This window comes from Lonchura striata, chromosome 3 (genome assembly GCF_050655825.1).
Source record: "Lonchura striata isolate lonStrDom1 chromosome 3, ASM5065582v1, whole genome shotgun sequence".
Classification (NCBI taxonomy): Eukaryota; Metazoa; Chordata; class Aves; order Passeriformes; family Estrildidae; genus Lonchura; species Lonchura striata.
This window is the reverse complement of record NC_140705.1, coordinates 91,076,974-91,104,737: the sequence shown is the minus strand read 5'-3', so window position 1 is coordinate 91,104,737 and position 27,764 is coordinate 91,076,974. Positions and strand designations below refer to the sequence as shown.

The 27,764-nt window shown below is 41.2% G+C and overlaps 1 protein-coding gene across 9 annotated transcripts in view; it reads right to left on the bottom strand.

Moving 5' to 3' along the window:
* The window catches only part of PLCB4 (phospholipase C beta 4), a 190,541-nt gene extending 163,743 nt beyond the window's left edge, over positions 1-26,798 (bottom strand). For 5 of the 9 annotated variants that reach the window (XM_077781972.2, XM_021540284.4, XM_077781975.2 and 2 more), the window contains exons 1-2: positions 26,646-26,798; positions 7,102-7,161 (exon numbers count right to left, since the gene is read on the bottom strand). The gene's annotated coding sequence lies outside the window, so the exon portion shown is untranslated. Of the gene's footprint in view, positions 1-7,101; positions 7,162-8,626; positions 8,773-19,401; positions 19,757-26,645 lie in introns of those variants that run through there. The other 4 variants (XM_085577021.1, XM_085577020.1, XM_021540287.4 and 1 more) reach the window with 3 other exon arrangements.
* Positions 26,799-27,764: the final 966 nt, after the last annotated feature.

Sequence of the window (27,764 nt, the reverse complement as noted above, 5' to 3'; positions counted from 1 at the left end):
GACTCCAGATTATATGTGACAATAGAAGAGTCTCCATGCTGATAAATCAGTGATGAGCAGAGGAAAGCCTCTGATTTCCTTCAAAATATTCTACTGGAAACAGCCTCTAACTGCTTAACATTTTAAAAGGGCAAGCTTCCCAGTTCACCAACTGTGTTTAAACACAACAAGAAGAAAGATTCTATAGAATCCAGGCAACAAATTGTTCTATTAAGATATGTAGAAAAGGGCCAAAAGAAAAATAATTTTAAACCACAGAAGTTTATTTTTTGGACTTTTCAGAATATTTAGCTAGTTGCTTCCTACATCCTTGGCACAAAAGCAGACCATAAAGGCCTGCAGAGAAAAAAGGAACCCTAGTAGTTTTCAGGCAGTTGGACTTGTATGGCCAAATGTTCACAACCAGGAGCTGGATACACACATATGACCATCTGATATAATGAGGTAAGTGAGGGACTGCTTCCTTTGTAAGGGAGGATCATCAGTCATTTATAAAAATACCCACTGCAAAACCAGCATAAATGGTCAAAGTCTTCCAAGTGTACAAAAATGTACAAAAGCCCAAGAAAGGGGTGCTGCAGATCTTGAAAAAGCAGTTCATACATCAACACAAGAAATACCAGCAGTATCTACAGTAGCTCCAGAGATGTCCTCCCGTTTGCTAACTGCAAATGATCGTGTTTCCAATCTGAGTTCTCAGTCTGGTACCGATCACAGAGCAAAAAGTGCAGCTATGAAATCTAAGTACATTTGCTTGCTACTTCTCATTCTAATATTTAAAAGTCTCATTAGTTTTGAGGGGAAGAAACAACAGCTAAAAGATAAACCTGAAAAGTGGTGTGTGTGTTGTTAAGCACTAAACGACATTCCCTGTTTGTCTGTCTCCACCCTTTGGGTACAGAAAATAACTAGACAGCAGTCTCATCACTCCACAGACTGTACCTTTCAAAACTTGGCACAGCACCTCTTACACACTGTGTTTCAGATCAAACGGCTCAATACGTGCTTCAGAGATCTGGCAGCAGCTCTTCTGGGAGTTATTTCCTACTTTTCTGGCTTTTCTGTCAAGCCTGGAAAATTTACATTTAGTAGATCCCAAATATGTACACAGAGAAAGAGGAAATCATAATAGCCACAATTATAAATTAAGTTTTGAATGTCAATTCAATTTGCCACAGGTATTTCCATTGCCTCCAAGAAATCATTCTGATGTGGAACAGCACATGCCACCTTCTAAGCCTGTAGTTTTTACAGGTACTGTGATCAAAAGGGATTAGTTTGGGTAAGCAGCTGCAGTGGGGCAGACTCCACAACACACACACACACCTCCCTGTTCTCTGCTGCAATATTCCTTTTAAGAGCAAAATTACAACAGATAAGATATGAACAGTAGAACAAAAGCAAGCTCTGGGAAAGCCTGAAAATACTAAGAAGTTTTGCCTTTGATTAGCATCTGTTTACAGATTATTTTTTATGTTCAACCAAATACTGCTCCTCCATATCAAGCCACAAAAGCAATTAGAGCAAATATTCCTCTGAAATTTTCCATAACTGTACAGTTTAAAGTAGTTGAAAATACTGGATGAAAAGAAAAATCCTTTCAAAATACAATGCAGGTTTTGGCAGTAATTTAGTAGTTTTCGTTTTTGGCTTTGCCAAAAAACAGTAAGGGTTAAAGATGAATGCACTATTCATGTGACAGGAGGAGACACATGAGTTTAAAAGAGAGAATCCAACAGGCCAGTAATCTTGCTGTATCAATAGTAGGTCTTGGCAGATAGTTTCAACAGAAGAGAGTCAGAAATGAATAAAACATTTTGTCCAAACTCAGCTGTGCACGACCTCTCACTTTCTTTCCCACCACATAGGTATTTCCATTATCTGACAGTTTTATGATGATATTTCCCACTTTTGCTACCTTGCTTCCTTTTATCGCACAGCTCTCCCCATACTTTTCAGATCATCCTGCTAATTCTTTCACTCTCCACTTCTCTCATAATTGGCCTCAGTTGAAGACAGTGGCAAAAATCCCATGAATGTGTCCACAGTGGTATCCCTTGGGAACGCAGAAATGTCACTCATGTCTCTGCCCTCCAGCTTTGGCACTGAATCGTGCCAGCTTTGGGTAGGCTGAGAAACATGAAAGGGAAGAGTTTCCTTCCTCCACTCCCTTCTACTACACTCTCTCAATTTCACACATTCCTGCTGGATAACTACTGCAGACTCTTGTGCTCTGGTTTGCTCCTGGATCCAATACAATGCACTAAGAAAACAACCAGAAAAAAGAAAAGAAGGGGGAGAGGGGAAGCCATAAAGAGCCCAAATATGCCTGAGAGAGCTGAACCTACACAGAACAAAATGGTTTGCAAGAACCTAACTTCCTTCAGGTTTTACTGAGGCCAAACAGTACATGATGCCACTTGATGTCTCTCTGTGTTTTCTGAATTGTTCTTCCCATACTCTGCACTTTTGGATATAAAATCAGGTCTTCACACATTTTAAAAGAAGAAGGTTTAACTTCAGGGACTGATGAAATAGAAATTTTGAATAAAACAGTGCTACGACTTAGTTCTTTGTATAATCTTTTCAAGAAACAGCAAATAGTCTTTCCTTCCTGGGGAATGGAAGATAAATCTTTCAGCACAGTTTTACAAGGCATTCATATAAAGAAATACGCAAAGAAAACAACCTTTCTCAGCCTAAGACAACTCTTATCATAAACAACTAAAATTTACAGGAGCCAAGATTTGTTTTCTCCCTTTTTCTGCATTAGAATGTCTGATGATTCAGGTTTCAGACAGACCTACCACAGACTAATTTGAGGCAGCAGTCTGGTAAACTTTGGAATCCTCTCCAGAAGTCTACCAGTCACTCATTCTTTCACCATTAACTTTTGCTCTGGCAGAAAAATGAAAACTGACTCAGATTAAAAAAACAAAATCACAGAATTACGGAATACTTTTGATTGGAAAGAGCCTTTCAATATCATCTAGTCCTGCAATGAGCAGACATCTTCAGCTAGACCAGGTTGCTCAGAGACCAACCCAATCTAACCTTGAGTTTTTCCAGGAATGGGACACCCACAATCTAACTGGGAAACCTGTTTCAATTTTTTCACCATCCTCATTGTAAAAAATTTCTCCCTTATGTCCCCCCTAAATATACTCAGTTTCAGTTCAAAGCTATTACCCCTTATCCTGTCACAATACTCTACTAAAAAGTTTTTCTTCATCTTTAAGACCCTCTTAAATATTGAAAGGTGGCAATAAGATCCCCCTAGAGCCTTTTCTCCTCCAGATCAGAAACAACCTTTTAGAATGTTACTTATCAGGTCTGCTTTTGGGCCAGCTCAGTCCTTGATTCACTCCTCACACAGGCTTTTGGTATGAACAAGCATCCAGGGACAAGAAATTAGTCTCCATTCTCACTCCCAGCCTCTATTTTCTTTATCACAAGTGTCAGTTTAAATGTACATGAAACTACAGAGATGATGACAACCGAGACAGTCACACCTGCCATAAATTATCAGTATGCTTTTGTTATCACTTGCTTTTTAGCTCCCAGAGCTCTGCCTCATCTCCAAACCAACAATCTTTCTCAGGCCAAGATCCTTGTTTTCTGCCCCTTTCATGCTCACGTCTCTCACATAAATGTCTGCATAATGCTGGATTTTGCTGTAATTAGGCAGAACAGTCTTCCAAAGGAAAGCACGAAGACAACAACATGATCACAAGCAGCAGGGAATATTTGGAAAACAATACTTCATCTGAATGCAGTAAGCTTCATTTATTTTTCTTTTGCCTCTCTATTTTTGTTTTATACTGTTGACTCCAAGTTTTAATGACCAAAGATATTTTAAGCATTCCTGACCTAGAAATGTGCTAAGAATAAGAGAACTTTATTATAAAGAAAACACTGGCCATCTGAAGGGAAACTCAGTGTATACCCCACCTTAGTGAGCTATGCATGTTGCTTCTGAACAGCAGATGAGTTTTCAGACCAATAAGGACTCAATTTCCAGTAGACAGAGATAAGACAGATAAAGAATCAGATAGGCTGTAGGATTCAATGTACCTGATTAAGAGAACAATTGGGGGATTCATGGCTAAAATGGATGCAAAATCCAGCTTGAGTAGAAAATACCCCCACAAAATACGGTAATTGCTGTGTTTTCAGGAACAGTAAAAAGATATCCAGTGGAGACACAGCCTAAAGCTAGGCATGAAAACCTCTTTATTTTGACAACAGCAATCTGAGCAAATGGCTTTGGTCCCTAACAAGAAGGGCAACTTTTCTTTATTCTCTCTCCTATAAAGTTTCACTTCCATTTGGGACCAGTTACCATGCCCCTTATAATGAACAGGCAGCAAATAGTTTGGGACTAAAACTCATCCTAAATTATGCTCAGTAGGTGTGAGACTTCCACCCTGGCACAAGAAAAACAAGTGCAAAATGTTTCTGTGATTGCAGCAGGCAGATTACACAGAGGGAACTTCACCAAGGTTTGGCCAAGGAATGCTGCTCTCAGCTCCTCGTCTCAGAGATATAATGACACATAAGTACCCAAAGGAGCACAGGTAATTTAATCAAAAGTGCACATGCCAAATATTCAGACTCTGTCCTTCACATAAAAAGGTCTGCAATTCTGTAAATATACCACAGGGATCTTATTTCACCTCCATAAAAATCAACTGTGAAGTGTTGATGAATAAAATCAATGAGCTAACTGCGAGGAACAGTATATTGTTTTAATTATTATTCCAATCAGGAATGCCCAGTGAACATCATGCCCACTTTTCAAGTTTTACACTACAAACTTGAACAGGGATTCAGCCCTCTCTCCTTTCCACAGTGTTGAAAACCACCTTTTATTTAAAGTGTTTTCTCTGGCTAGTTTTCTCTTCAGCTCAATCTCTTTCAGACTAGGAGCAGGGTCAAAGTTCCTGCAGCTCCTGATTATTCAATAACATGACTAATGCTCTCCTAAAGGGAACATGATTACAGGTAAATGATGTGTTGTGATAAAGGCACCATCTCCCATTTGCACAGGTCTGTCCTCCCACCCACCACTATGTAAACAGAATAAACCTTTAAGGATGCACTGCCTGACCTCATCTCCTGAAGAAATACTGCCTGGGATCACACTGTAATGAAACACACAACAGCACAGAATGGCCCCATTTAATCTTTAACAATATGATATTTTAACAGGCTTCTACCCAGAAAACCTCTCCCAGGCATCCTCAGTGCAAACAATATTAACTGCAGCATGCTGTTCACAGACCCTAAAACTGGCTGTACAAATTGTGACTGCCTGTGGCTACTTTTGTTTTGTTATAGAGCCAAGTTCTCTTCATATTTACTTGATGCAAAAAGTCAGGAGTTTTGAAATTTGTTGTTCCTTTTTCCACAAAGTTTTTGAGGTCTTTGACTTCCGGGATGCTGTGTAAAGCCTATGGAATATCCTTCTTCATGCTATCTTAAAATGGTCAAAAAGAGGATCCAGTGGAAAATTAAAAGCAACATGCCTAATTTCCTTCACTAACTCCAAGGGGCTTTTCCTACCTACTCTTATTTTGAAAGTATCAAATGTAACAGACACTCTAGGTAAACTCATGCATCTCCTATTCCTTCATCACTTCTAGTTCTGCCATTAATGGGAATTCATTCTAAGTCTCTTGCTACTCTTGCTAGTAAGATTTCTACTGTTGCACCTGTATGAGAAGACAGCCCTATCTGTATTTTCAGACCATTGCTCTACAAAGATATTTACAGAAGTTTTTACTTTCCAAGAAAGCTATTTCTGGCCAATGTAGGTTTATTTTTTCTTTTTCAATTCTTTTAAACTGTACTTGTGCCCACAGAAGAATTATTTTTATCAGTTACAAATAAACAAACCAGCTGTGACAGAACACCAGGTCACAGTGCAACAGATTCCCAAATGTTTGTAGCACAGACTACATGGATAAACCAACAATCCAGGAGTGAAAAACAGGGAAAACAAGTCTGTTTTAATCACTAATGCCAAGTAGGATAGGTAGAGCTCTCCTACCACCTTTGTACCGTTACTTCCAATTCTACAATTCTATATAAACACCTCAACCACATCTTTGGTGTCAATGACTTTTTCTGCAATGAAATTCTCCTATTAAAGATCCCTTTAGAGCAGATCCACCAGCAACTGGAATCCTCATCTGCGATTTCTCCCATGATTTCATTTCAGACAAAATGTGGTTTTAGAATAACAATTAAAAGCAAATGCACCATCTCATCATTATCACTTCAAAAATTTCATGCGTGAAGTCTGCGCCCTGCTCTGCACCTGTGCAGTAGAACAGGAATCAAAGAACACATCCAAGCTAAGATTGAGGTCTCAGTTAGGATCAGCCAGAAACTAACATTCGCCACAACTTTTTGAGCCTGCTCAAGGCCTGAACTGCTAAAGCAATTGGAATTTTGTGCCAGCTTGGTGCTTCTGGTGGAAAAGTCGTTTTCAGGCAGCAGAAACCAAAAGTGTAAGAATCCTTTATGCCAGTGGGATAGATAAAACTTTACTCAGACTAGGAAGAGAATATGAATTGGTATGCATCCCTGAGTACTAAAAGAAAGTAAAAACCTTGTTCTCCACAAACATAAGGTGAGAAGAATCTGCTGGAACACAGAGACTCCAGAACTTAAATTGACTTTGCAGCTGTTTAGGAATGGTTATCAACGGAGTTTATTGGCCCTGAGGGGGAGCACAAAAGAACAATTTCTACTCATCCAAACTGTCCAGAATGTTACACTTCAAAAAGATAAGGCCTCTGAGAACTGTGAATACCCTCATCTGCCTGTGTCTGATCAACCTCACATGTACACTTCCTTCATGTGAGGATATCTAGTTTCATGAGAACACGACATCCTCTGAATTTGCAGTTATGATCTAAATTTCTAATAACGTCTCTCCTCTCATGAACCTCAACCATTGCTTTTTCAGAACACATTTTTCATTCTACTGACATGCACAGTGCAGCACTGCAATCATAAACCATGTTTTAAACAGGAAGTAGATAATCCAGTAAAAAACAAAATTAAAATACTAAAAGAATAGAAAATGCATACCTTTTGAAAATCAGAAATTGTTCTGTAGAAAATCACATTGTAGAAAACGTCTTCCTTTCCCTTAAAAGAAAAAAAAAAGCCTTAATTCATATTTAATTACCTAATAAAATCCCAGTAAACTACTTAAAGACCTTTTTCCTCCAGAAATAATTTCTCCTTATGGATCAGAATATTTACACTGTAGCAAACAAATACTGAGTGAGTTTTCATTTTAAGTTCATTTTATTTTGAAATTCCTGTTATTTAAGAAGAAGCATCATAGCTGCAGGTGACAGGAACACATGGCACCGATTTTTCCAAGCATTTAAAACTAGAAAGCAACACAATGGAGACTAAGGATGGAGCAGTGTGTCAGGAGCAGGGAAAATAAAGTATTTTATTTTGAGACATATAATCAGGTCTCTTTATCATCCCAGCTTTGGGTAAAAAGTAAATTATGCCACTGTTATTAGTGCTAGAAGGCATTCCCTCTATTGCTTTTGCCAACAATTCGGAAGGATGAAGGTATCCACTTCTTCAGTCTTTCCCCATCTTTGGGGGGGAAAAGGCAGTACAGGACCACCCAACACTTCTATACCTCTGAGCAATACAAGTTGCCAGGGCTGCTTTGGTGGTGTTACTTTTCACTCCTCTTTTTTTCAAATGCACAAATCCAATTGATTTCCATCTGTAAGACCCAAGTGTGAGACCTTAAAATGGACATGAGCACAACAGCCCTTCAGCAAGTAAAGTAGCAGGTTTACACAAACAGGAATGAAAATAACAAGAGTGCTCAACAGCAAAATCAAATCCAAATTCAGATTAGAAATCCATGTTTTATAGGAGACAGTATTTTATTAAAAGAAAGCACATGTCTTCAGCATTACTGAAAATAACATGAAATTGACTACTGCTTTTTCAAATTAATTTCTATCAAGAGCTCCTGCACATTAGGTCAGAAGCTGTATTTTTCTCTCTTCCATCAAGCTTCTTCTTTCTTCCTTTATAGAAAAAATAAATTGAAGTCTAAAGTTGAGAACATCTCAATATCCACTAGGTGCATAAACAGAATTAAATTTGACCTGATACTCTTCAGTTTTATGAGGTTTAAGTTTTATGAGAAGAAGAAAAAATTCTCAGTATTAGAAACAGATTGCAGAAAACAAGTGTCTCAGCCAAGGGAAGCCAGAGCATGTTGTGGGTCTAGCATTTGCTTTGAGAACTCATGGTACATAAAACACCCCGAGTATGAGACCAGAGGGACCGAGAACTACAGCAATCACAATTACAGCAATAAGGGCAGTTAAAAAAAATAGCTGCGTCCTCTGTTGAATCCTCCCAAAGTTGCCAAAAACATCTATTAAAACAGAAGTTGTTTCAAATCATAAATAGCAATGCTGAGAGGATGATGGCTACATACTTTGTTCTCATTAAATATTGACAGCACGCTCATCTAGTAAGAGACTGCACAGTGATTTAAATTTTTTTAAATTATTTTTTTAATGCCTCAAACTCTTTCATTTTGCTGGTGCACTTTCAGACTGACCTCAGCAGCTCGTAATTACATGACAAGATATCACTGGGTCTCCAGTACTTCGCAGCTTCACACAAAAGCATCCTTACACTTAACTTCTGGGTCAACTGGAGCCAGCTTCATGCTAAAATAAACTCCCTGTCCAAAACATGCCTGTGCTGGGAAAACAAAGACATGACAAGATTATTTTCAAGCATACAAACTGCTCTGTTAGTCTGCAGTGAGAGATACACTTCAGCCATTTTTGTTCCCTTGCAGACTGCAGTCAGATTTCAGCAGGGTTACATCAGTGTGAGATCCAGCCCAGCTCCCCTGGAACCAGGAGCATCCCAGCATCCCTATTGCACATACCAGAAACAGAACCTGCTTTCCCACTGGTTTTAATCATCCACAGCTTTCTGGGCACAACTGTCACAGGGCCCTGAAATTTCTCATGTTCCATGTAAACACATGAGTACAACCTCATAAATTTAATGAAGAAAATCAGTTTCTTTTTAGCTATGCAAATACCAAAAATCTCTCTCTCTGTCTTTCCACCAGTTAAGTACTTCTTCAGAAGCTTGTTTGTGTCCAAAATCTCCAGTGGCCCTTTCAGTGAGACTGTAAATTCTTTGAGGGAAACACTTAGAGCCAGAGTAAAGTCTCACTTCCAGAAACACTGAGCAGCTTGTAATTCACAGTAACAGGACAGCTGATGGAGAAACAGACAGTTGCTGCAGTCTCAGGTTTGCCCTTCATTCCAGAGCTGGGTGTAAAGGCTAAAATAAAAAAAAAAAACCACAATTTTCATTTTTCTCATGCTCTAAAGAAAAATAAATATTTTTTAAGTGAGTAAGTTGGTCTTAAGTACCTTGGTGCCTGCTGTTTTGTTTTTGTTTTTTTTTGTAAAGGATCTTTACTTTGATGTTCCTCACTTCCTGAACACCTAACTAGATATCACAGGATTCCAGCTGAACTGGAACACCAAGGCAGGTGTAGAAGCATCAAATTCTGATGTACCCAGTGTTCATTCTGGCCACAACACAAATTTCTTAACTACTGTCCAGTAAGGCACAACGTGTTTCTTCGCTTGTCACCTGGCCTTTCCTGTCACCTTAAATATACCTCGTGAGTTCTTCTTGACCTAACCCCCTTATAACTTACAAGGAAAAGACTTACTTTTGCAAAATACCCAGCTAAATCATAAAGCTCCTTCAAAAGGATGGGCAACATTCATCAAGACTCTGGGCTTGTTAACAGATTTTTTTTCTTTTATTTTTAGTTTTGAGCAGAAAACAAGTTTTCATCCACAGGGATCCATCATTCAAGGCTCTTTTTCACCTGTCACTCTGAAATGCTCAGAGAAAATAACCTGACAAGTACACACTTCTGCAAGACATTCCCATTGATGGACACTTGGTTACAGATAATCACCTCCTTGAGTCACCCAGAATATAACTTTAGAATTCCAATAAGGACCTTTTGCCTCATTCTAATTAAACACAAAGTACAAGTACCCAATTTAGAAAAGACCATTAGAGACTTAATTTAAACATGACAATTTTAGTCTGTCAATATACTGAAATGATCATTACCTACCAAACCTTCTCTCATTTTGTGCTGAAAAGGAACTTCAACCATAGCTCATTAGTTAATTTTAGACACACAACTGTTAACATTTTTCAGACATGAATTGCCTGTATATCCCTAATCTAGATGCATAGCTTCTAAAACAGTCCTTTCTTTCTTTTTTTTTTTTTTCAGGATCTAGGAGTAAGGGGGGGGGGGGGGGGGCAGAGCGGAAGCACCAAAGCAAGAGAAGAGGCAAACACACAAGGCAAAAGGAAAATGTGAAAAATTCCCTGTCATTCTCACACTTGGGGGCAGGAAAGCACAGTGAGCGATGTGGTGTCAGCAGCTCCTGCCTCCCACGGGCCAGGCTCCTCCAGCAGGGCCTCACTGCACATCGCTCACTCTCCTGTGAGGCTTCTGAGAAAGCCCAGCTCCTTCCTGGAGTGGAGCCTTGCCAGGGACATCAGGCTGTTGCTGCTGACATGCTCCACACATAATTCGGTGGCTTCCTGCTCAAGGCATTACATAATTTGAGCCTCTGGCATATCCTTCTGGAACATTTTGTGTGCTCACCCAGAGGATCAGCAGCATCTTCAGCTACCAGATAGCTCTGCACCATTTCTGCACTGATTCTGATCTGGATGGCACGGACTACAGGCACAGATGGTTGTTCATCCCAAGTAAATAAAAACTTGACAGTATGACTCCCAAAAGAGACAAAAGAAGCAGGTAACCACACAGTTAAACACAATTTAAATCTGGTCATAGGAATACCATGATGGAAATCACTTCCGTAAACCATAGAATTCTATCAAGGGCTGTTGCATTCAGCTTTACTAAATCAGGAACTTATTAACCAAAGACAGCACACAGCCTCCTACCAGTACCACACCCAACCCACCCCGTAAGTCCTAAAGCCTGCCTCCAGACATGAAATCCTGAGTCAAGAGAGCTCTCAACTCGGGATCAATGTGCATATAACTAAATTGAAAGATACAATCGATCCTTGATGTTTGCTGAGCAAGACTCAGGGCACTGCCTCCCTCAAACAGGCAGACTGTTTTCACAGAGATGTCAAGTACTTGGAGGCCAGAGATTCCATTTCATGAAACGCATATCAATTGATAATAAAGTACACCCTCCAAAATGATGTGTAGATAATAGAATCTTTTAGACCTTTTTCTACAGAGAATGAATTATATTTATATGATAAACCCCAAATAATTTAAGCCAAGCAATAAACAACAGCAGCATTTGTGCAATATACAACAGTTACTACAAACTCTTATCAGTATGCAAATGTAATAGCACCAAAATACACAATCTGCAATTTGACTCGGAGAATTTCAGTGTGTCTTGGATGTCTTATCCTATGGCTCCCGCAGAGAATTTTACCTATGGTTTAGGAAAGTTTTTGGGGGTTTTTTTAGCTTTTTTTTTTTTTTCTGGGGGAATTGTCAATTTTTAGTCACCTCTAGTAATTCTCTGGAATCAAAATCATCATGCTGCAGTTTAAGGGGTTTTCAATCTATGAAATTACTCTCTGCTGATGAAAGCATTAACAATCCAAGACTTCATATACAGCATTACAAAGAATCCAGGTTAATTATGGGTAAATGCTTTTACTCAGCTTGGGCCAATGAAATTAATTATTATCATAAAAATCTGCACTCCAACCAAGAGTAAAGTTAAAGGGTGTCTCATCATATTTAAAGAGAACACAAAGGAAGGAACAGGCCTGGACTCCAACATGGAAAGTGGGCAGCTAATGTAGGCATTGGGGAACATGCAGCAGGTGACAAGGTGGGAAGAGGATGGATACTCCTTTCAGGCCAGCAAGCCAGCAGCTGCCAGCACATCATATCACCAAGATAAAGTTGTTGTCTCCAGGGAAAGCTCAGCATCCTCACATGAATCCTACTGCAGCCTAATAGTTCTCTTTGGGATGTACTCAGTGTTTCAGAAACTGGGAACTTGCTCCTTGCCAACCTCACTCTGAAATGTAGGCCAGCAGCTCTAACGTGGCATGTTGTGATCTACGCTTTTTTATCCCAATCCTCCACAATAGCAAGAGAAAGGGATTAAGCAGCATTATTTTTCCCCCTGAATATTTTCTGAGACAATTACATACTATACTATAACACAAGATTATTTTGCACAGTGCAAAATAACACAGAATGGGCCTGTCATTTTATGGAAGCCTCTTGGTCCCATCACTCTTGGAAGAGTACATGGCTGATCACGTTGGGCATGCTACTCTAGGAAAGTTTAACAGCAAATTCTTCCAAATGTACCAAGTAGATGCACTCAGATTGCTTCTTCATATAATCCCTTCTTTTGGCAATCATATTTTAAAAATTATTTCATAAAACATTATTAATGACTAAAGCCATCTGTGTTTCTAGAGAACGCTCCTTTCTATCCTTTCTTTCCTTCCTACTGGGCTGCACAGTAAAGATTTTTTTATTTACAAACACTTTTATGCCAGCAGATGTTACACCACTCAAAACTGCTTTGCTGCAAGTTCAAGAAGAAAGTGGTGGGAAGAAGTTTACATAACCAGACATCATCAACAAAAGCAGGAGAGCCTGGCAAACCACAGGCCGTAGTCATTTAATTCACACAAATCTCTCTTCCCCTTCCTCACTCTGCTTTCCAATTTGTTTTAATTCCATAGGAAGATCTGACTGGTAGTCACTCCATAATGCATTGCAAGGTTTAAATGCCAGCAGCTTTTCTTGTCTTGACAAAATGTACAGAGCTGAAATTTAATTACAACTGGTTCAAACGCACTTCTGTTTTGCTTCTACCCACCTGGAACACACAGCCCGTTTAAAGTAAACATGTTTAGTCACTGGATAATATGAAGTATAAAAGAAAAGTTACATTGTAATAAACAGAGATACATTTAAAAACAGTTTTGATTTCTTATCGCTGAACCTGGCTGCAACCAGCTATCTGCAAGTCGCATTACTGTGATGGAAATAGCATGGTATTTTAATGCAAGAAAGTAAACATATTCTCCCAGATACTAGCACAGGAGTTGAAATTCACCCAAGAAAACCATTTGCATTATCTGTGTGCATTATTTTGCCCTAACGTTTTGACACCAAGTTTAAACATTAAGCTGGGAGTACAATGCCTCTTTTTTAAACTAATGCAATTTCTTGGGGCAAAATCTGATATGGCCAGCCAGATTTCCTGAATGCTAGTTTCTCCTAAGGAAAAAAAAAAAATAAAAAAGACATCAGTTTAATTTTGATTTGTCCAGTAAACAGATCAAAGCATTGCAGTTCTGCAGAGGAGGTTTACAAAGCCTCATTGTGCAAACATCCTGGGCCTGATGCTGCCAGCTGCACTGAAGCAAATCTCATCTGATGGCAGCTAGTGCTGGTTTGTGCTACATTGTCCAATGCAAAAATTTACACTTTAAAGGGAAGTCCAAATCTTTGAAGTTCCACTTGATCAAAAATTATTAAAACACGCAGCTTGAATTTTTAGGCTGATCTTAAACACATGTAGCTGGAAATGTTTCACACTTCTATTCTGTTGCTTATATACCAAAAAACTGTGTTCAGCTCTAGGCTCCTCCTATTCCAGTGCAATAAATTCTTTGGGTGAAGGAGCATTTTTAACAAATATGTACAACGCCTAAAAGAGAGATTCCAGAACCACTATTAGATCACTGAGAACTGCAAGACTGCAAAGTATAAATAATTTTTAGCATAGCTGAAACAGCTTTCTAGATCTATGCTTTGTAAGATTGCAGTTTCTGCCCAGCCCCTTCCATTTCTTTTCTCATCCAGCTGTGCATTTGAGCTTGTTCAGGGTTTGCTGTTTGCTGCCTTTCACAGAACACAAAGAAAGAGAGAAGAAACAGAAATAAACATATAAATTAGTTTTAAAATGTTCAGTGGTAGGCCTGATGTCCACAACTACTTTGATCCTTTACAAAAGAAAATAAGAAAATTCCTTTTTATACATACATATGGTTTTCACTTGAGTGTCCCTTTAAGCCAGCTTTGCTGATTCAGACTATGTCCATACTCTTTTTATTGCCAAAGCAATAAAACAAAAAAGAAAAAGTGCTCCTGAATTATGTTCCGACTTAAAAGATTTACACAGGGAATCCTCAAACTTAGAAACAACACCAAGAAGAACATTGTCATTGCTGCTGCAAGGCTGCTGTCAAAGTCCATATACAAAAAGACTGCTTTCAATGTCCATTTACAAAAAGACTGCTTGATAAATATACTATAACAGACTGTGCTTCTAAAACTGAAACTTTCCTCTTTCTGGGCTGCAAATCAAAACTGGATCTGTTGCATAACAAAGGTATTAAAGATAATGGCCTCTAATACTGCATGGCACATGAATGTGAGCAGTGTAAGCAATGCCTTCCTCCATACATTACCCTGCACCCCTGGGAGTTGGACTGGTAGAGCATGGCCATGTCCCTGATTTGCTACATTTTGATTTCCAAGTCAAGGTCAAGAAGTAATTTACCAGGAACCCTGTTGCTAACACTCTTGGGCTGCAGGCTTTGGGGAAGTCATCTTGCCACATTAAAAAATGTCTCAACAACTGGAATATAAAGAGAAGAAACAGTCTGAAAGCTGATACTTCAGCATGTTGAACAGAACAGCATGAATGCCATTCTTTTTAACCTGCATATATCACTTCTGTAAATATATTCTAATTAAAAACACTGTACTGCAGTGTATTCTCTCATCTGAGGTATCAGGAAATGGGCACCAAGCAGATTAATTAAAAAATAACAATGAATGCATTGGAATAAATGCCATAAAATAAATAATGCAAGGATAGTCCCTGCCCCAGAAACCTTGCAATTTAGGTCAGGAACAAAGAATCCTTAAGGGATCATACCAAACCTACCTCACATTCTTGAGCTGACATTTACATTGTGCTGTACTTCATACTTTCAGGGCTGGAACTATGCACTTGTTCTGATGTGCACTGCTGAAATCTGCTCTGGATCTCATGTTTCACAAGACAGTGACCCTTCTTGTCAGGCATTATCATGACTTTTAAGATAGATATTGAAAAATACCTAATCAGAACACTGTAGGTGAGGGTGTGCATCACACCATATGTAACCCAGGTCTTTAGATCAAAGAAATCTAATTTTTAAAGTGTGACTAGCTATGCCCATACACAAAAGACAGGGAAAGAGTACTAGGTGGTGGAATTACCAAAACAATACCAAGCAACAAACAGCTTTCTGCCTGTGCCCCTCTCCTCCTGTGTCACAAAGGTTACCTGTCCTAACCCAGGAATATCACCACTCCTCCTACAGGACCAAGTGTCCTGACTGCCACTCCTTGTTTGGCTGAAATTGAGCTAAAAATTAGTTCTGAAATTATATCAGTCTCAACACAGCCATCTAAAATTCCACCAGTATCTCTCCACCCTTAAAAAGTGAATGCTTTTGACATCTGATCTTACAAATGAGAAGGCTGGAGCCAGCTTTGTGGATATACACTTTGCTTTGGAAGGGATAAACAGTCTCATCAGATGTGGGGACCACAGGGAACAAATAAAGCTCTGAAATTAAGGCCTCAAACTATTTCACCTGCAAAAACCACAGACTGATTTAATCAAACTCCAGCTCTGGAGGGCTGGGTTTGTGCACCTGCAGTGTGCTATACTCAGGTCAGTTTTTTTCCTCATACAAGGCAAATCCCTAAGCCAAGTCCTGACACTATTTGGATTCTCGTTACCTTTCTTTCATTAGGTCAAATTTCAATATTAAAAAAAAGAAAAAAAAAAAGAAAACCACACTGCCAAACAATAAAAGAGAAGCTATTATCTTTCAGATATAATAGCCTTTTTTTTCCCATTATTTTCCCTTTGAAAGGGGAAAGGAATGAAGCATTGAGTGGACAAACACCATTTTGGCCTATGAATCATCCCTGATAAAACTGCAGATGCACAAACCCAGTCACAACAGTATCGCAGTAAGGGAGAAAAGATAAATTTCAATAACCATCCAAAAGGCTTCTTAGATGAGGCAGGATGATTTTGAATTGAATTCTGAGATGCAAGACTCAAATGGACTCAGGTTACTTGCTTGCAACACCCACGCTCTGTCAATAGGCAGCGTTGAAAGCAAGAGCCAAATCTTGCTAAAATTATGTTTCAGTCACTAAAAGAAGTGCTAATTACCAGCTGGACTGAAGACAACTGAGATAAGCAAAACATTCCCTGCCACAGCCCTTTAGACAACATTCCTTAAGTTTCTAAAACCCAAGATGTGATGATAGCAGGAAGAGATGGAAGGAAGAAAAGGATTAATCCACTTTCAGTCATGTTTAAATAAGCCTCCCTTTAAATGATTTAAAACTAACTGAGAAGCATTATCTTTTCATCAACTTCTACAAAAGGAAAGGCAGACAGAAATTTATTTGTGTAATTAATGTGATATTCATGTACATAGAAGCACTTTTTAATTGAAACTATAAGTTGGCTTTTCAGCAACTGAGAGATTTCAGGTAATGGTTTATGAAATCAAGAAATATCACCAGAAAAGTGGTTATAATTTAAATTACTAGTCAGTTGTTAAGGAAGAGATGTAGCTCACCTGAATAAATACCCTAAGTCTACAAATTTGAAATATTTACATATATAGTTTTATAGCTCCTAAAAAGAAAAGCAAAAAAACAAACACAAAACCAACACCTTACTCTGATAATTACTTCCACTAATGCTTTGAAGAAATGCTTCCACAGATCTTTCAAATTAACCAGGTGAAGCAACACAAGTTTTGGTTAAAATTTCAAATTATTCATGAACGTCTTCATGAGCATTTAAATGCTGCTAAAGGTTCAGACTATTCTTTTAGATGTATCCCTTTATTGAGGGAGTACAACTCCCTGACAGAAGGTTGTAACAAGGTGAGGGTCAGTCTCTCCTCCCAGGAAACCAGTGACAGGACAAGGGGACAAGGTCTCAGCCTGCACTAGGGGAGGTTTAGGCACAGCAAGGTTGGTTAGACATTGCAATGGGCTGCCCAGATCAAGGTGGAATCACCAACCCTGCAGGTGCTAAAGGAAAATCTGGATGTGGCTCTCAGAGCCACAGTGATGTTGGGTCACAGATTGGCTTCAGAGGCCTTTTCCAACCTGACTGATTCTGTGAAAATTAAATAATTCAAAAACTAAACCCCCAAAAAGTCTAGCAAAAAAAAAATATCTTGTAGTATTATTGTCTTTTGTAAAGAAAGCAATTGCACTTAAAAGCAAGAATAAAAATACCCAGCAAACATTCTGACACTAAACTACAGTGGGATGGAACCAATTCCTTAAAACCAAACAATGTAACAACACAGCAATGCAATTTCCTCTGCCATTTCTACCTGTGAGGATCAAAAACTGTTTTCCAGCTTTCAAAAGCCTCGGAGTATCACCACATTGCTCAGCACCTGAATCATGGAAAAGGAAAACCACTCACAGAATCAATCATTTGATGATTCAAAATTACCTGAAAAACTACCTGTATGTTTCCCCACATAATTTCAGATCAGTTCAATTGATGTTTTTAACGTGTCAGATACCCAAGAGCTGCACTTAGATCGTTGTTTTCACAATATTATTATCAATTCGTTCTACTGTAGGGAGAGGAGGTGGTTATTCCAGATTAAAGTGAGCAGTGTCTTTTCAGTTGTAAATTAAAAATAAAAGCAGGATGAGATCAGGGAAAATTACCAGTCACTGCTTATAAACTGAGCATAACTAAATCAGAGGTATACAAATCAGAGCATGCATTTCTTGGTATATTGATTCAGTTTTGAAAACTAAAGTGCCACAGACTTCATTAAAAAAAACAAAACAATAAAGCTATTTTTTTTTTCAGAAGTAACTGATTTCATGCCAATTCACAGCTACTCCTGTAAAGTATTGCTTTCACCTCATGTGTTTTAAAATACAAGAAGCATTTACAAAATAAATTCATGTGTTTGTATAGCAAAGAATTACTGCAAACATATTCTTTTGATTTCCCCACATCTGGAAATGCTGTTAGCTTACATGAGGCTTTTAGTTCATCACAGGAAAGCTGTAAGAAACTAACACACAGGAATCCACACAAAACAAACAAGTCATTACAAATAAGAACAACAACTTTTTTTTAAGAATGTTAAGAATGTTTAAGAGCATTTTTTAGGTCTTAAAAAAAAAAAAAAGTCCCCCAAAACCCTAAATCAGTCAACTGGTAGACTACCACCATAGTCAAAACCCAACAGATCATCTTTAGATTTAGCACTGGAAATGAAGATGCAGCAGAGAATATGAAGGTTTTTTACATAATTTAGACTACAGATAAAGGTCCAAACAAGCTGTCATTCTTCTGTCCACACAGGGACCATAGCTCTGCACTACAAACTTCACTAGTAAGAATTATTCTGAATGAACTCAATCAGAGCAGAGGAGCTGAAGATTTTTATCCCTTCTATACCCAGCAAACAGAAACATTCCATAGGAACAACACCTATCATTTCTCCACAGTAATGCTCACCCAGCTCTCTATAGAGGTAAAAGAAGAATGCAGAGGACTGATCCTGCTGTTACCCTTTCCTATCCTTCCAAGGCTCTGTGCACCTTTGCTCGCTGCTGGATCCACACAGCTCTGTGACCATCAGCAGCATCTGAGGTCACTGGAGTGCCTTTGGGGGTTCTCTCTGCCAAGTACACAACCCTTACGTCCATCCAGGTTACAGAGCTCACCAGCACCACACCAACTTATTAACTCTCCCAGTTAAGTACCACATGCTTCCTCCAAGGTGTCATCTTTACTAATTCCACAGGGAAGAGATGATATTACTCCCATAAAAGCAGTGCAAATACTTCTGTTACCTGACGCAAAGACTAATTTAAGGCATTTTCTTGTATAAAGACACACAGATGAAATGGCACAGTAACTATTTTTATATGGCTCTTCTAGTTATGCTCATGCTCTCATTAGGATATCTCAAAGGAGACCATTTTATCAACATCTGTTTACCAGGCTTGGCACATATGCCAATTCCAGTACTTTCTCAGTGTGTAAAGAAAAACAAACAAAAAATTAAAAGCATGCAGAGCCAAACACACACAATACTTTAGGACATATCCAAGTAGATAGGAGTCTGCTTGAGAGAAGCAAAACTATACCAGTGACATGTGAATGCAGAAAAGCAGCAACTTGTACAACTAAAGAAACTTTGCCCAGTTTGTCCTCACCTGGGCCAAGGTCTTCTCAGAAGTTATTTCTCTTCCCAGCCACCTGGTACAGTCACAGGTCATCAAAAAGCCACTCTGTACATCATAGCCAAAACCGAGAGCATCAGCAAAAAGAACAGCCAGACTTTACTACGTACTGCCAGATTTGAAGGGCTTGGGGGAAAAGGAAATGAGTCTCCGTATCAGTTCAGTCGCAGCAGAGATTCCAGGACCTTCCCCCGGGCAAACGCAGAGGCACAGCGGGGGCTGCTCCTGCCAGCCCCAGACTGAGCAGAGGAGGCCGACAGGGTCCCCGAGCCCCAGCTGCCGTGCCTGGGGGAATGTGGCACCGGCAGCACCCCGGGACATCGAGCCGCAGCTGAGCCTCCTCCCGCCCGGGCTGCCCTATTTGAGCCCTCTGTTGTTCTCCCAGGTCACATCGCTCCCCGCCCCGCGAAGCCCCCACCTTCTCCTCCAGCCCGGGGATTCTCCAATCAAAGCAGATAAGCGCATCATGTGAGGGATGGCAGACACGCTGAGGGGAATTTCCGAGAGCTCCGCCGCACCTGCAGCATCCACGGACACAGGAGATTTCCAGTGTGAAAACGACAAGCCAAGCAGGGGTGCCAAAGTATCCACGTTATCTGCAACTCATGGCTCCTATGCCAGACTGCAGCACCCCATTTGCAATCTGCACGGATATATCTGCAACCACATTCCATCTTCCCTTGTCATTTACTGTGTGACCACTATTTCTAAGCGTATTTTGCTAGGGAAGCAGTAAACAAATAACACAGGCTGAAAGACCAGAAAGCAATAATTACTCAGTCTATTCTTTGCTGATATCAGACATGCAATACAGCTCTCCAAATCCACCAGAGCACCCAATTAATCTGCACTAATCCTCAAGAACTATGTCTGAAAAACAAGTAGTAAAATCAAATCATCCAACAGTCTCTGCCTTGCCTTGCAGACACCACATCATGCCACCCAACCTCTCCTTTAACACATCTGAGCTTCGTTCTCATCACTGCATACAAGCCTACAGAGAATACATCAGCCTCTCCCCACCTTCTTCAGAAATGCTTTTCTTTCCATGATCATGGTCCTTCACAGAAAAAATTATACCAATTCTGTTGGGTTCAACAGATCACGTTAGCCTTGCCAAAGAAACCACTCCATGGCTCAATTTCCTACTTCCCAATAAGGCATTCATATCCCATTTCAACACATACTTCACCAAGAAGAATTCTGTATGAATTATCCTAATTTGTGTATTTCAAAATAAACAGGCTCTCACTGCAGCTATAAATTCCTTTCTTCCCTCTGTTTCCTTTCAGCAGTGGCAGCAGCAGTCTGATGGCAGAGATGGAGTCAAACACCCTGGATCCAGTGCACAGCCTCGGCTGGGAGTACAGAACATCTGTACATGCAACAAGTACAGCACATGCAGCAACATCAACAGTGCACATCCCCAGAGAAGAAAACCAAAGGGCAAATGTGGGAGACATGGCAATTTAGGCATGGGAAATAAATACATTCAGGGAGTAGAAAAATGAGAGCAGAAAAACCCATAGAGTTTTGGAATGGTCTGCAAGATAAAGGAGGAAAAAAATGCCACTTTGGTATGAGAAGTTCTTTCATCTGACCTATCTCATTCAAGACCACAGCTTACATCTCAGAGAACTCCACATCATCAGTGTTCACAGGATCACAGACATTCTCGATCATTGGAATCCAAGAGATGCTCCTTATTAACTTTTCAAGTCCTTATTCTCTTTTGCCCCCTTTATTAGTCACTGACCTCCTGGCTGATTACTTCCAGTCTGCAGGAATGTGTGTGCTCAGGCTGAATGTAAAAATTGTTAGAAAGGGAAATTTATCTGTAACTTAAAGAATAAAGAGCCTGCTCTTTAATACCTTTTTCATACCCATTTCCTCCATACTAAAGTGCACCCAAAATTTCTGTAGCTTAGTATTCCCTCTTGGCTGGCATATTGCTAGATGAACTGCAAACATAAATTACTTCTATGCAACTATTTGATAGCTTGATGACATTTGTAAATTTTTTATCTTCATAATTTCAGATGATGCTGCACATAAAAACAACATAATACAAACACCAAGACTAGATTAAGACTTTTCAAGTAAATGGTCTATTGGTTCAAAATCTGAGAATGAACCATGTAGAGGATTTAGTTTGAACCGTCCCTTTTAAATCCAGTTTCTGTAATGTAACACATCTGCTCAAGGTCTTCTAGGTAGCAAGCTTGGCTCACAAAGGACATTTCAATTTGAGAGCCCCAGAGTCAACTGAACAGAACCATTTTCTTTACAATTGAGAGGGCAAAGGCACTTTGTTACTTCAGCAACACCAACTTCAGCCAGTCCACAAACAGCCTTTACAACAGAGCACATTCCAAACAGGCTGTCTCCCCTCATTTGCCTAAATCTCCCAGTTATTGTTACTGGGGAAAGAACAGACTCTTACTTTGAGGAAAGGTCAGACAAGGGACTCTTAGCTCTCCAGGAGCAGGGCCTCATGGTGGTACAATTATACATCCTATATAAAATGGAAAGCAAGGCCCTAGTTTTGGATGTACGACAGCTGCCAACCAACTTCTTAACCTTCACTTTGATCACTGGCTATTGCATACAGAAAGGTGAGAGACCCACTATGAGGAATTAAGAGCACCTATCGGTTATAGAACAGATTTTTTTTATCAGGCAGCATGGAGCAATTGCATAAAGTCAGATTATGGATTCACCTGCAAGGTGGTCACGAAACAGGGGAAGACAAGGGATGCTCCATGCTGTATCCATGGTCTGTTTCACCCATGACCAGCTATGAGCCACAGGTGGGACAGGATCATGACTGAGCTTAACAACACTGACTGGCAATGGAAAAGAACAGGAAACCACAAAGAGATCCAAGTAACAGCCCCATCTGCCACAGAAACTACACCATGCAAAAGGCAAGTAGCCTTAAAAGCTCGATACTTTGTACTTCTCCCTTTTCATGACCAGATACACCACGTTAAGCAACCTCTCAGTGACACCCGCACTGCTCCCTAGGAACAGGCTCTCTCCCATAGGAAGACTGACTAGTGCCTCTAAGAACTCTAACGGTGAAATGAAACATTTTAATCATTCACAAATACCATTTATCCAAAACTAGTAACAAGGGAAACTTCATATTAGGCTGGGAGGCTCTTCAGAGGAGAGCAAGATGAAGGTTTTGTCTCATTCTCATTCTTCTCCAAAAATCAAGATTCTTTTGCTGTTGCACAGGTACAACTTTAACAAGTACTTCTTTCAGTGGATGACATGTAGAATGACTTGTAAGGCAGCCTGACAGAAGAAGCCACAGCACTTCACTACCTTGCACAAGCTGATGTTGGTCTTCACAAGGAGGGGATGCAAGTATTGATTTCCCTCCAAGATCCCTGCAGGAAGACATCAGCAGCCCATCACTCAGAAGTCTGCTGGAGAGGAATCTCTAAAGCCACAGCTGAGCTGCACCATCTATTTCTGTGACTTGCAGAAGCCACTTGGGAGCATCTTGCCCTGAAAACTGCAGGTTCCGGGCATCAGCACCCTGAAGACAGTGGCGGAGGGGCTGTTCTGATGCTGCTTCCCGTTTTGTGGCACCCTGTTCCAGGCACTCAGATACTTTACCATGTCCTTCTGGAACAAGGAACTTACTACTAGGCCTAATTATTTCATTCCAGAATGGCTGGGAACCTGTCTTCTTCCACAGTTTCACGAGCGTCTTCAGCCATATTAACTAAACTTCCAGAAAGCACTACCACCATAAGATCGGTGAGGACCAGCAAGATAAATTTTCATAACTTAGTGTTCAAAGGGCAAGATGTAAGCAAAGCAGGATGTCTAATGCCAAAGCACAGTACCTTTGGTATTTATAGCAGAGATATCCCATATATTCTAACCCTCTACAGGTCAGCTTTTTGGAATACAAAGTCCAAAAATCACATTCTTTTTCTGCAGAAGCAAGAGGACCACAAAACCTGCTCCCAGAAAGTCCTGCCAAATAAAAATTTACCTGAGCCTTTGATGCGTGCACATAGGTAATTTTGATGTGATGCTATGCATGAATCTTTCATAAGAATAAGATGTCCTAAACAGTATAATCAAAAAACTTTTGAAGAATTAACAGGCTGGACCATAAACACCTCCACTGTGTGCAAGGTCTCCAGACATCAAAGAGTCTTCCCCAAACCAGATGCATTACATATCTTGCAAAATTAGTAAATGTACTCAAGCCATCAATTTTGCAATTTTTGAAGTAGCACAATGCATCTATTTATTAGAGAATGGAACTAAGCCCAGGCTGCTGATTAGCCATCGTACAAATAATGCTTATGCAACCCTTCATAATGATTTCCACTAACAACCAACCAGAGATTTTATGACTTGGAAAATTTCACTTCTAAACCAATTTACAACACTTCCCAAAATCTAATGGGACAGATTATTGAAACTACAGAGGAAACCAGCCTTCTCCGAAATCAATGAGGTACAACTTTTGTAAGTAGTCTCTCTTAGGTAAGATGCCTGCATTAAGTTTTGGTTCTCATTTCTAAAATTCTCACAAGTACTCCTCTGTCCCTTCCTCCCTTTCCTCTAGAAAAGGGATTAATTCAATTTTAAGGAAAATATTAAAACAGCAGTTTCAGACTTCAGTATCTGGCAAATTATGGAGAGGAGGGAATAGCAATTGAGCTGTTTAAACCACCAAGGAAAGCAAGCCACCAAACAATTTTAAAAGCCCAAAAAATGACAAGATAAAAAATTAAACAGAAATACAAGTCATCTTGGTAAGCACAAGATATAAGATAAAACTTATATCCCTACAAGTTTTGTTTTCAACACAGCATACCTAAGTGAAAATGAAGCCATCAGTTCCTACACAGCTGTAACAAATACTTGACAGACTTCCAGCACAGCCCCAAGCTCACCATCACAGCCAGATATTACTGGAACAAATGCCCAAAGTCTGCAACAGAAGTCAGCAGTGCATATCAAGCCCAAACAACTTGCCATTGTTTTTTTAAAAGGTGAAAACAACACAATATTTTGTGTGAAACATAACAGGGAAGTATTTCCTCTGTCAGTAGGGGAAATTCAAATGACTTCTCTTTCCTGCCCCTTTTGGTCTTTCTCTCTTCCCCTTCAAGGTTCTGTCTTCCCTGCATTCTAAGAAAAAGCAGAGTGTAGGTTATGCATAAATTCATGACAGAAAACAGTATTTTAGAACAAAGCTCCTGTGCGTGGGTGCATGTCTTTAAAATAAAAGGCATTGTTACTCTCCCAAGTGCATATCCACAGCCAGAAATCAAGTCAGATCCTCACATTCTATTTTGACAGCCATGCAGTTATATTTTCACCAGGGGTTTGACTTTTCTATCAATACCCGATTTTTAGCAATATCATCAAGAGATGAATCAAAACTGACAACATGAAGGCACTGGTACTAATGGCTGTGGAAGAGAATTCTCATCCCAGAGCTCTGTAATTTAACTACTTCATGATGTTACCAGTTGCAGGGAGAAATAATCAACTCATATTTAGGAACTGTCTCTGCACAATACAAAACTGCTTGTCTGCATATAACAATAATTGTTTTGTAGTACATGACACTATTAGGTACCCTTGATCTGGTGAAAGCCTGCAAGTACTGTGGCCATAACACTTCCAGAAGTTGGAAGGAAATTAACCCAAAGTGAGTAGTATCAGCTTGCTAACACTGCTCAGGTAAACTCCAGAATACAGTCCTGAACACAAGCGTGTAATGGAAGCATCTGCTCCATCCCCTCGCAGGATCCAAAATGCGATGTTTTCCCCAGGACCCTCGTTAACACCAATTATTAAACTGAAAACTCCATGGTGCAACAGCAAGCGAAGTTTGAGAAACACAAACATTATTTACATATTAATAGAGGATGATGCACTCTTTACTGAAGATTTATACTGTGTAAGATTTTGAGTCCACGTCAAATCCACCTTTCCTAGAGATAGATCCCCATGGACACTTTAACATTATATAACCTCCCCCTGAGATAATGATTATTCTATAACTTTCTAAAATCATCCCCCTTTGGGAAAGTATTACCTAACAAACACACATTAAATACCTCACAAGCCCATTAGATCCCTGGGTTTCTACTAGATGCTACTAGCATAAAAGAATATTTGTGTTTTATTTTGAGATATTAAAAAAAAAAAAAAGACAAGGCTGGATAACTGTAACTGGAAAGCATAAACAGGATTAAGTAACAGGTGTCTGACTGCACATAATTCAAAGTCATGCATGGAATACAGTGCATAGCCTTGGAATGGCTATGGAATGGAAATGGAAATATTGCTTTAGCACCTTGCTTTGAAAATCGCCAGTGTGTGATTTACAAATATCTTGTAAATTACAACCACACAGAGGCAACAGGAGCACTTGTATCCCCAGAGACCTTTGGATATATATGAAAGAAAACAATCTTCAAAGGTAAGCCTGCGGGGGGGAGAGGGGGGAGGAAGAGAAGGAAAAAAAAAAAAAAAAAAGGAAACAAAAAAAAAGGAAAAAAAGGAAGAAAAAAAACCCACTGCAAGAAAGTTATACTTAACTACACAGAAACATTTGTCACACCGCCCAGCACTGACAAAATCCGGATCCACTCAGAAACTACAGCAGCAAGGATGAGGGGAGGACTCCAGCCGCCAGGCGCACACACAGAGGGATCTACACACGGATCCACACACAGACACGCGTGAAGGTGACACGCAGGCACACGCGTGTGCGCACAGCCCTGCGTGCCTGTCGCACACAGGCGTGTGTGGCACACAGACATGTGTCAGACCTACGTGACACACACCCATGTACCACAGACCCACATGTGTGACAGACACACACGTACGGCAGCCCCACACGGGGCTGAGGGACCCACACCGGGGTGAGAGACCCTCGCAGGTGACAGCCCCACATGTCCGACAGCCCCACAGGGGTGTAAGGCACCCACACCGCGACAGACCCTCACAGGTGACAGCCCCACAGGTTTGTGACAGCCCCACAGGTTTGTGGCACCCCCCACGCTCGCGCCCCTCCCTCGCGGCCGGGGGAGCCCAAGGTTACGGCCCGGCGCGGGGGGAGCTCGGCCAGCGCCGCTCCCCGCCAAGGGCGCGAAGCCGCGGACAGAGCCACGGCCGCCCCCCGCTCCCCCCGCCTCCATGGTGGCCGCTCCCGCCGCCCTTACCTCAAGCGCCGAGGCTGCTTCCTCCTCCTCCTCCTCACGCTGTGCCACTGTCTGTGTGTGTGTCCGTGTGTGTGTGCGACCCGCCCGCCCCACAGCGGCGGCGGCTCCTCCTTCCCCCCTCCCTTCCCTTCCCCTCCCTCCTCCCCCGCCGCCGCGCCCTCCTCAACCCCCGCAGCGCCAAGAGACGCGGCAGGGACGGGGGAAACCCCAGGGCGGCCGCCGCCTGCGCTGGCCGGGCCGGGCCGGGCCGCCGCCGGCTCCCCCCGCCGCCGCGCAGGGCTGCGGGCAGCGCATGGCAAGTGGGCGGCGGGGCCGCGGGCGCGGAGCTCCGCCCGCACGGCCCCGGGCGCGGAGGCTCCGCGGCGCTGCCCGGCACCCGCAGGTACCGCACACGTGCCCCCGGAGGATGCCCGCGCCGGCGCGCCTTTGCTCGCTACACGTATTGGAAAAGGGAGAGGAGGAAATCCCCCTTCCGCCGTGGGCTCCGGGCTCCCGCCAGGCCTGCTGCTCTCCACGCTGCCAAAGGGAGAAAGGGGGTGTTGCGGAGGCTGCTGGAGAGTTCCCAAAATCTCGCAGTCTCAAAATTACAGTTGGACTCCTTGAGGTTTATTTGGAGTAAGCCTTGGCGGAGCTTAGCGCACAGGCAGCACGGGCGCTCTGGAGCGGGATTCCCTCTTCCCATATCCCCTGGCCAGCCCTTTCACAGCTCATGACTGTCCAAACCACTGCCATGGGCTGCCCTTGTGCCCTCCCTGTGCTCCCCTCTTTCTGTCTCCATGTGCCCGGTCTCAGCTTTCCCTATCTCCTCATGATTTCACGAGAAACATTTTCTCCTGCGTCGAGAAAAATAAAACGTGAAACGCCCACAAAACCAAACAAATTGCTGAGCTTTACAGGCGAAGCAGGTTCTCCATTCCTGTTCACCTGCAGCCCGCCCTCTTAGACTTCGTTAGTGAACTGTGGAGCTTGGACGTGTGGGACTGCTCCGAGGGGACACTGGTACCGAGAGCTGGTGTCGGGAGAAGAAGCCAGCTACAGATATAAAGTTATCCAGGGTGAGTTGAGGAAACAGTGCAGGAAAATCTGAAATAGTTTTGCTAGTCACAAAAAGGGCGTTGC